The sequence below is a fragment of the Octopus sinensis genome, linkage group LG8 (assembly GCF_006345805.1).
Source record: "Octopus sinensis linkage group LG8, ASM634580v1, whole genome shotgun sequence".
In the NCBI taxonomy this organism is placed as follows: Eukaryota; Metazoa; Mollusca; class Cephalopoda; order Octopoda; family Octopodidae; genus Octopus; species Octopus sinensis.
In genome coordinates, this window is record NC_043004.1 from 49,842,337 (window position 1) to 49,853,071 (window position 10,735).

The 10,735-nt window shown below is 37.4% G+C and overlaps 1 non-coding gene across 1 annotated transcript; it reads left to right on the top strand.

Moving 5' to 3' along the window:
• The first annotated feature begins 5,815 nt into the window (after positions 1-5,815).
• On the top strand, positions 5,816-5,888 carry Trnar-ucg. Its single transcript has one exon. It is a non-coding gene; the product is annotated as a tRNA-Arg (tRNA).
• The last annotated feature ends 4,847 nt before the right edge of the window (positions 5,889-10,735 follow it).

Genomic DNA, 10,735 nt, shown 5'->3' on the forward strand with positions numbered 1-10,735 from the left:
AGTTGCAGTGATAATAATCAACACTAAAATGCACGGTTAACAGTGTGCAGTGGCCCGCAGCAGAAACGCGAAGAACTATGTAATAATAATGTATAATAAAACTCGGATGAGCAAATCTCCGTTCTGATATTCATTAATATATATATATATATATATATGTATACATACACACATACTATACAGGCACGCAGACGCACCAGCGCTCGGACGCATACACAAACACACGCGCGCACGCACACACACGCATGCACACACATACCTACATACAGACATACAGGTATTTGATGAAGGCTATTATGTCAGAATAACTAGTTCATGTGCGTAGAAACTACTACTAAAACAAAATATAAAAGCAATGAAATCGATTGGTAAGTGACAAAATAGTTTACGTAATTCTTAACAGAAAAATTTAATGTAACACTCTTATGTAAGAATACAGCCAAAAACATATATATATACGTTCATAGAATATACTTTTATACTCACACACAGTACACACAAGGCACGAACGCACACATACATATAGGCATACACACGCAGACGTACACACACACGCACAGACACACCGAATGATGTCATTATTACCACACACACACATAAGCACGTTCACATATACCGCCATCTTTTCTCTTTCTTTCTCTCTCTCTCTCTCTCACTCCCTCTGTATTACACACACACGCGCAAGCGCGCGCACACACACACGACAGAGTTTGGCAAGGAAATCCATAAGCAAAAATATCTGCGTCCAATTATCCCCCACCATTTTGCTAACAGTACAGTTTCCGGTCCGACTGTGTCCACTGTGTAATTATACATCACCGTCCTCGGTAAGTCAGACGCCATGTTTTGTGCAGGCGGGAAAGAAGTGGAAAAGCGTTTCTTTTTTTTTCTTCGTTTGATATATATATAAGGGTTTATTAAATTTTGATTTGTCTTTGAATAGAATAGTTCTAATATTTTCGTAAAGAAAAAAAATTGACTATAATAAGAGAGTGGTTATACATTTCCCAAGGGTGATAGCGACGAATGAGATGGGATGGAAACTGTGTAACACGCCTGTCTTGCCGAAAGCTGAGTTACCTCTTCCTATACGACAGTCGCTAGTGGTTTTTTTAAATATTATTGATATTATTTTAGTATTTGTCGGAGTTTCGTCTGATGGAACTTACCTATAATCAGGAAGTTAAATTGTCATTATTAAGAAAGCAAATTAATGTACAGAAACAAAGAAAGAAAGATTTACTGTTTTTAATAGAATTATGACGAAAAATTTCACAAAAATTTAAGAAAAAATTTCATTAAAGTTTTGACTGAAATTTTAACAAAAGATTTCAGACTGAAAAGAAATTTAGCATGTGTTAAAGAAAGTTAAGGAACCGCTTTATAGGAAGCTTAAGATAGAATATAATTTTCAAACTATTCGACCACATCTTTAACCCATTGTCTCTTCTGTGTATCACATGTGATACACATGACATATTTCCCTGGCGGCCACGCATTCTATACGGTACATATTTTCAACTTTTTCCAAACATTGAAAATCTTTATTGCTTATTACTTGGGACGTATGAAACATGGGCTAAACTAAATGATGGACGTTTAGGAAAAATTAAACACTTTTGAAAATGCGTTGGCCAGACAAAGACGGGCTAAAGTGTATCTTTACAATATACATCATGTACATTTCATTTCCATCTGATCGATCTCCGGTTGTCATCTGGTCTTGTGCTCCTGCATAAATACTAACACAGCGTTAGAGTGGACTAGGACGAAGATTAAATTTCAACCATATTAGATTCGAAAATATCCAGAAATAAGACAGTAAAACGACCAGGAATAGAAGTCAAAGAAATGTAGTGAAAATAAACACTCGAAAGATGAAATAAGCCCGCCTTGTTATAAACATCAGAAACAGCACATCACAGGTAATTTAATCACAGGTAGTTTAATGCTGGAGATAAAATTTATTGAAAGTCTGTAACGAATACGTTAGCAAAAATTGTTCTCTCAAAATAATAAATATTTTCTCTATATTAATCATTAGTTTGTAACTAATTAATTGTAGGTTTTGACGTGTTTATTGCAAATGTATTTATTTACTAAATAATTAACGGTTTTGTCTTAGGCAAATATATTTAGTTACTACGATGGGTGCTGACAAGTTCCTGGCTTCAAGGGTCTTGCGAAAGCCCTGGTTGGAGTCCCAACCCTCTGCGTTCTTTTACAGGGCTTAGAAAAACTGAAGGACCGCTGCAATATGTGTGTGAATCTGAGGAGGGAATATGTTGAATAAAATTATTATTAACTGATCCTCCTCTATTTTTCTTTTACCAAAAGCTAGGAACTTTTCAGCACATTCCCGTATGACCAATATTCTGTTCTGTCGTGCTTCTGGCTAAAATACTTATTGCCTGCTTGCCTACCTACCTAACTAATTTTACTGACCAACTAATAAACAAACTCAATAAATCTATTTCTTTACTGCCCACAAGGGGCTAAACATAGAGGGGACAAACAAGGACAAACAAACGGATTAAGTCGATTACATCGACCCCGAAAGTATAAAAGACAAAGTCGACCTCTGCGGAATTTGAACGCAGAACGTAACGACAGACGAAATACGGCTACGCATTTCGCCCGGCGTGCTAACGTTTCTGCCAGGTCCTGGTCTGTTGTGACATTAGTAAATATATACAACTACTACTTAACCAAAGATTTAATCCATCGTGTCTATAACAATACTTTTAGTCACTAACGGTTTATTCTGTCGTATCTATAGCAAATACATTTAGTTGCTCATAGTTTATTCTATCCTGTCTATAGCACACCTATTAAGCTATTTAACCTGTGATCAGCCCTAATTCGGCATATCCATGACCGAAAGCTTTCTGGCAACGGCCATTCCATTTTTTCAATCATACTGAACGCAGGAACTGCATTGTGTAAAGTAATGTATTCTTCCTTTTTAAGTTGGTAGAGTATGATGTGAAAGGAAGTTGACTACTATTCTCAGCAGGTCTTATAACTTTGCAGAGGTTTCGATTGTTGATAACAGCCACAACATCTGCAATGATGAAACCATGGAATATTACTGGAAGTTATAAGCAATAAAACCTGCAGAGGAACAGTCATTGGCACATTCAGACTGAGTTTATTTTGTACGTCTTCGCTATGGCCACTACTAAGAAAGAGACAACAGTCCCACTGCGTGGCACCTTGGGCAAGTATCTTCTACTATAGCCTCGGGCCGACCAAAGCCTTGTGAGTGGATTTGGTAGATGGAAACTGAAAGAAGCCCGTCGTATATATGTATATATATATATATATATATATATATATATATATATGCGTGTGTGTGTTTGTGTGTCTGTGATTGTCCCCCTAGCATTGCTTGACAACCGATGCTGGTGTGTTTATGTCCCCGTTACTTAGCGGTTCGGCAAAAGAGACCGATAGAATAAGTACTGGGCTTACAAAAGAATAAGTCCCGGGGTCGAGTTGCTCGATTAAAGGCGGTGCTTCAGCATGGCCGCAGTCAAATGACTGAAACAACTAAAAGAGTAAAAGAGTAAAGAGTACAATATGTTTAAACGAACAAGATACCAAAATGTGCTGTATAGGCCTCAGCTAAGTAAATGTATGACATACATACCGAAGGGCTGGCCAGTAGATTGGACCAAGTCCTTCCACGCTTTGCGTTCGTTATAGGTCTGTTTGATCATGGCTGGTGTAACGTCACATAACAATAACAACTAGGAATTATTGTCATTCACAACGAGCAGATGGAAGGTAGAACAGCTACTGACATAAACAGAAATTAGAATGCCAAACCCTCCTCAGGTCATTGCAGTCAGGGCCAAAGAGGATTTACCTTAGCTAAATGCACATCATATGCATAATTAAAAAAAATTGCGTCGAGATTCGATCTCACAGTCCTCTGATTTAATGTCAGACATTCCGAGATGAAATATATATCGTTCCTACTATGTTAAATGGTCGTATGTCCAAATATGACCAAATGGGTTTTTTTTTCAATATTCACTTTTTCTTGCAGTAGCCGGTTCTTTTGGTCAAACTATCGTATCTCCAGCTGCTTCAGATGCCAAGATATCAAAACTTGTCAAAGTGTAGTATTAGGTCGTCAAATATGAAATTTGTAGTAAGGTACATGGTAAACTTTGACAGCTGTTCATTTTGTGCCATTATTATATTCTGATAATTTTTACTTTTTGTCAAAAAGCTGACACATCTATTTCTTTATTCTAACTCATTTTGCAGTGTATAAAGTATTTATAAATAATTTTTTGCTGTTTTTGTTTAGAGATGGATAAGTCGAAAATTCGCACATTTTTGAAATATGAGTTCTTTCTTAGAAATACAGCATCACAGACAGCTCGGAATATTAATGGAGTATTTCATTCTAATATCATTACACAGCAGCTAGTATAAAATTGGTTTGCAAAATTTCGCTCTGGTAACTTTGACCTCACAAATAATCAACGTGGTCGACCAGAAACATAGGTGGATAATGACGAACTGAAAGCCACCGTCAAGTCAGATCAATCTCAAAGTGCCCGTGAATTATTGTTGTTTGGTGTTAGCAAGTAAACAATATTGACTCACCTAGTTCAAATTTGTGAAGTGAAAAAGTTGGATAAGTGGGTTCCACATGAACTCATTGAAAATCAGAAACAGCAACGTTTGGAAGCTTGCATTATGCTACTTTCTCGTCACAAAAATGCTGGAGGAGCAAGCCGATGGAGTTCAATAACACCGTGAGGCGTTAGACAGAAGGTCCTGTTAAGTTGCTTGGAGTCTGGATTGGTCCAGACCTCCAGATAGAGAAAAATTGGAGTGAGGTGGCCAGCAAGATGACTGCTCTAACCTAGGCCTGGTCTGGGCGGGCGTTATCCCTGCTAGGGAGGGCCGAGGTGGTGCAAATGTTTATAGCATTAGTAATCACCTACCGCCTGACCGTGGTGCCTTGCCCCGATTTGTGGCTGAACAAGTTGGAGAGAATCCTTTTCTGCTTTTTGTAGAAGGGAGGGAAGCCACTTGTAAAGCGCTCTGTCTGCTGTCAGAAACCGCTAAAGGATGGACTAGGTATGCCTTCGTTTTAAGGTTGAGGCACCTCTGGCTTTACCTGGATGGAGAGCAGGTGTGGTCACCGCACGTTCGGTTCTACCTTCCCCTGTTAACGTCCTTAATGGACATTGGTGCATGGATCATAGGAAATTTTTTTTCCTTAGTGAAATTCGTGCTGGTGAAATGATCAATGGGGGTAGGGGTGGGTCAAATTTCCGAGGCTTCCACCTCACCGCACTCCGTCTTTCGGACCCCTAAAAGGGTTTTGTAGCATATTAGGATGTCACAGGAATTCATTAAAAAAGAAAAAAATTGCAATGAATCCGGGACCCTGCATTCGCCACCCCGTTTCCCGAAACAAAATAAGGGATTTGCAGCATATCAGGAGGTCAGGATACTTGATTCCACACAAAACATCCGTGTTTTGTTTTTCTTAGTGAAAATCGTGCAGGTGTTACTCTGAAAAATTACCCAAAACTTTATGTGTAGCTCAAATAAAGTTCGAAGTCATACGTGGTTATTTGAGATACCTGCTTTGGTTTATGTCGAAGGCGATACACTCTGTTACCATTTTATTCGCAATAAAATAAGCACCAGCAGTACATCCTGTGTTCTTATTGATCTCTTCCCCCAGTTAACATTGTTACTGCAATCATAATAAATACTATTAGTATTCTACTCATACAAGGTAAACAATCAATACGAACTATAGTGAGTCGATTTAGCGTACGGCCGCGTGGCCTAATGGATAAGGCGTCTGACTTCGAATCAGAAGATTGCGAGTTCGAGTCTCGTCGTGGTCGATTTATTAGCTTTTTATTTTTCGACTATGTATATATTCTATGTTCAAATCTCGACTATGTCGTATTGGGTTTTTATCATTTTGTTGTTGATAAAATGAATTATCCATCATTTTCTAAGAGTTTATATAATCGATTAAATGCCTTCTGAAATTTCTATCCTTGTGGCTATATTAGAAATTATTATAATTCGAAAACATTGATTCGAAAGAGTCATAGGACGTTTGCACATCTTATGAGTAACTTGAGCAATTACGATATAATCTCATAAACGAATCCGTAGTATTTACTGCCGATTCTGTGATATATTATACGATTGCTGCCAAAGATTGTTGCCCAAGCTCTCCGCTCAAAGTACACTGCTTCTTATAGCAGGAAGAGTTGTAATGATAGTGATTACATAACTCCTGTTCTTTTGTCATTTATTAGTATGTATATGTTACGCTCTATACCCACCTGATGGTTTATTCTAAAGCATAATTATATTGAGTTCTAGCAATGGTTTATTGACATCGCTATGTATATGCGTACACACACACACACACGCGCACGCAAGCAGACACACACACATACACACACACGCACACACGCACACACGCACACACACACGCGCACACACACACACACACACACACACACACACACACAACACACACACACACACACAACACACACACATCTGTGTATAAATTCGAGCTTCGTCGTGGTTGATTCATTAAATTATTCATTTTCTGACAATGCTGATCCGGCGGGCGTAAAACTTCTCAGATTTTATAGCGAAGAAACAATCAATAACGTTTCTAACGTCTAAACAATTTCATAAACTGTTTTCCTCCATAAGAATGTCATAACGGTCAGAAAAGAGAATAATCAGATGGAGCAAGGGCAGGAGAATATGAAAAGCGTGACAAAACTTCCATATTTTGCGCCATGATCTTTTCCTCAGTCACCTAAGTAATATGTGGTCGTATATTATTATGTAAGAGCCACGTCTCTTTACGAATGATGGGTACTTTTTATGCAAATTTTTGTATAATGTTGCCAACTGGCGTCAATAGTTCTCCGGTATTAACTGCACAGTCAGATGTTGAGGGACTCACTAAGCCTAGACCGTTTTTCTAGCAGGTAAAGGTATTTTATTACCGAAGTGTGACTGGAACGGAACCTTTTTGCCATTTCCATGCAGTGTAATTTTGATTTTCGTCAGCTACGATCTTCAGAAGTTCACCATTCACAAAACATGATCGAGGGGAACAATGACCATAGAACAAATATTTCTATCAGTTTTAAACGCTGAAAAGCCACTTTTGCTAATATGGGTCTGATATACAATCACTTAAAAGGGTAAAACCGATACGAATTTTATCTCTAAGATCTATAGCAATCTGTATATTAAACTTTAGAAGGTAAAAATTAATTCTTCTTTTATCATAAATAATGAAAGAGTACCTCAAAGTAATCATGTTAAAAATGCAACAGGACTACCTTTCCAGATTAACACACATACACACACACATATACATGCACACATGCACACACACGCACACACACACACACACACACACACACACACACACATACACACAAATATATATGTATATATATAAATATAAATATAAATATATATATATATATGTATGTATGTATGTATGTATGAATGTATGTATGTATGTATGTACGTTTTTTTTTTCATCGACCGGTGTTCGCCTGCACGGACTCAAAAAGAGGTTCAGGGACCATCTTAAACTTGTCCTCAACTCCTGAAACATTCAACCGGCACAACTTGAACACTTTGCTCGGAACTGACAAACGTGACGCGCCATCTGCGACGAAGGAGCTGCAAACTTTGCACTAATCCGACGTGAAAAACTCAAGGAAAAGTGACGTCAATATCATCTCAGACTCACCAACAACTGAATCGACAACTTCCCTTGTCATCTGTGTTCAAGGACATGCTATTCCAGGATTGGACTGTTTTTTTACATCTATCAACTCACAAAATGCAGGATAAGACTCCTAGAGGACAACGTCGTCATGAACATCGATGAATAGTTGTCTGTCTGTCTGTCTGTGTCTGTCTGTCTATCTATCTATCTATCTATCTATATATATATATCTATATGTCTGTCTGTCTGTCTGTCTGTCTGTCTGTCTATCTGTCTGTCTATCTATCTATCTATCTATCTATCTATCTATCTATCTATATATATCTATATCTATCTGTCTGTCTGTCTCTCTCTCTCTCTCTCTCTCTCTCTATGTATATATATCTTATATAAAATCCGTTCTGTCTGTCTGTGTGTCCTCTCGGATCTCGGGCATCCTCCATCCGATTGCGCTCAAGTTTAATATGTAGATACCGACGGTATCAGGGCGTGTAAAAGTCTTGAGAAAATTACAAAAATCGATTCTAGGTGTGAATGCGATCGATACATCCGTTTTTGTCCTGCTTTTCTTCCGTCAACCTGTACATAACTGCACCTTCCATTTTTCGTTGTTTTTGTACTGCTTAAAGGCACGTTTCTTTCCAGCCAAGCTTACTGTTTAAACAATGTTTGTGTTCTCCCAGTCAGCAGTATTATCATTACTGATACTTTAAACGCTTCGGTTGCATATTTGTGTGAATAAAATCGTTTTTCTTTGGAATAGAAAAAAGTCTATCTTTATTTCTGTTTTTGCTGGTGTCTCAAATTTAGGTTAAATTAGTGTTTCTCAAAGAGGAGGCCTATGGGACGGTCGGACAAGTTGTTTTGATAAAATTTGGTTTAAATGTTTGACAACTCAGCACTGTCCATTGGAGGGGGGGCTTGTTTTGCTCGTATGTATATATACACCACACACGCATATACATACATACATACAAATGTATATATACATATACATATGTATAATATAATATATATATAATATATATATATATATATATATATATATATATATTACACATATATATATATAAAGACCTAACAAAAAAGGAAATAGATTATTTAACAACTTTTGATGTAAGCCCACCCTATTCTATGGTCTACCGAAAATTCACAAAGCCAAACTATAAACGAAGCCATAAAAAATCACAAAAGGCGTACATACATACATACATGCATGCATGCATGCATGCACACATACATACATACATACATACATACACCAGCACCAGGAGACCTAAAATTATGGCCCATTATAGCTCGTGAAAAAGCGATTAAGTTGCCTCATGGATATCCTCCCGAAACTTTTTCGAAAATACATCAAAAGTTATATTAGAGATAACTTAGATATGTTAAAGTACCTGCCAGGAAAGGTCAAGGAAGAAACAGTCATTTGAAGTGATAAAACTATACACTAACATACCCCATAATTATGGAATAGAAGCAATCCGGGAAAGTTAGATGGTTTTACAACTTTTCTAGATCTTGGATTCTCTTTCTATCATCATCTCAGGTTATTTTTCTATGAAGATAAGCTCGTTATTTAGTTGATGTTTTTTTTCCAACGGTTGTAATGGTTCCTCTCACGGACGAGAGCATGTCCTGCCCTTTCCGCAACTCTTCTAGCTTTATATGAATTCACTGGTGTCATTATTTGCTATTTGGATCTCAACACAAGTGCGACAAAATAAAGAGGCCTTATTTATCGAAAAATATAAGCCGGAATTAAATATAAACCCATATTGAAAATAAAAGATTTACCCATCTATTGTAAGAAACAAATTTAGACCAATAAAAAAATTACAGATCTACCTCCCCTTTACTGTAAAATACCTTGTTTACCAATTATTCCCCCTAACAAACAAAATATCTAATTCAGAAATTTATCCAAAACTCAGAATTTGAAATGCCATAACGAAACTGGTTATTATGTTGGAAGAAAAGATCTTATACCAGTGCCCTTAGTCACTTTAGTGACGTCTATATTTTCGCCTTTCGGTTGTAAATTGCAAATAAGCCATCTTTGTTATTTATATACATATACATACATACATACATACATACATACATACATACATACATACATGCATGCATACATACATACATACGTACATACATACATACATACATACATACACACACACACACGCACACACACACACATATATATATATATATATATATACATATATACACACACACACGCATATATATTATCAATGCAAACACACATATACAGGATCAAATGCACTCATAGAACATATTTTTAGCATGTTATATGATGTTACACAAATATTTACCACAGTCTTTGTATGTGTGTGTGTGCGTGTGTGTGCGTGCGTGTGTGCGTTGTGTGTGTCTGTGTGTGTGTATGTCGGTGTGAGTGAGTTTGTGTGTGTTTGTGTGTGTGTGTGTGTGCGTGTGTGTGCGTGTGTGCGTTGTGTGTGTCTATGTGTGTGTATGTCTGTGTGAGTGAGTGTGTGTGTGTGTGTGTGTGTGTGTGTGTGTGTGTGTGTGTGTGTGTGTGTGTGTCTGTAAGTGTAACTGTACGCCAGTGTGCAATTATGGACAAGCTATAATTCACTGGCTGATAATTAATATGATGTTAATCCTCTCCAGTTGGCTGAGTGTCCAGTGTAATCGATGATAATGATGATTGTTGCTTTTGTTGTCCATGATGATGATGATGATGGTTATGAACATCGTCATGATAGCGGTGTAACGGTGTGTGATGAAACAGCCACTACCTCACGCATTTACTGACATCACTAATCCTCCCCTACCTTCATCGTACAGGATTATCTCCCCTTAATACATTTTACATTATCCATATGTCGTAACCTCCGGACATATCCAGCATCTTGAAAACTTAATATCCTTCACCCTTTCCAACTGTCTCTCTGTCTGTCTGTCTCCCCGTTTCTC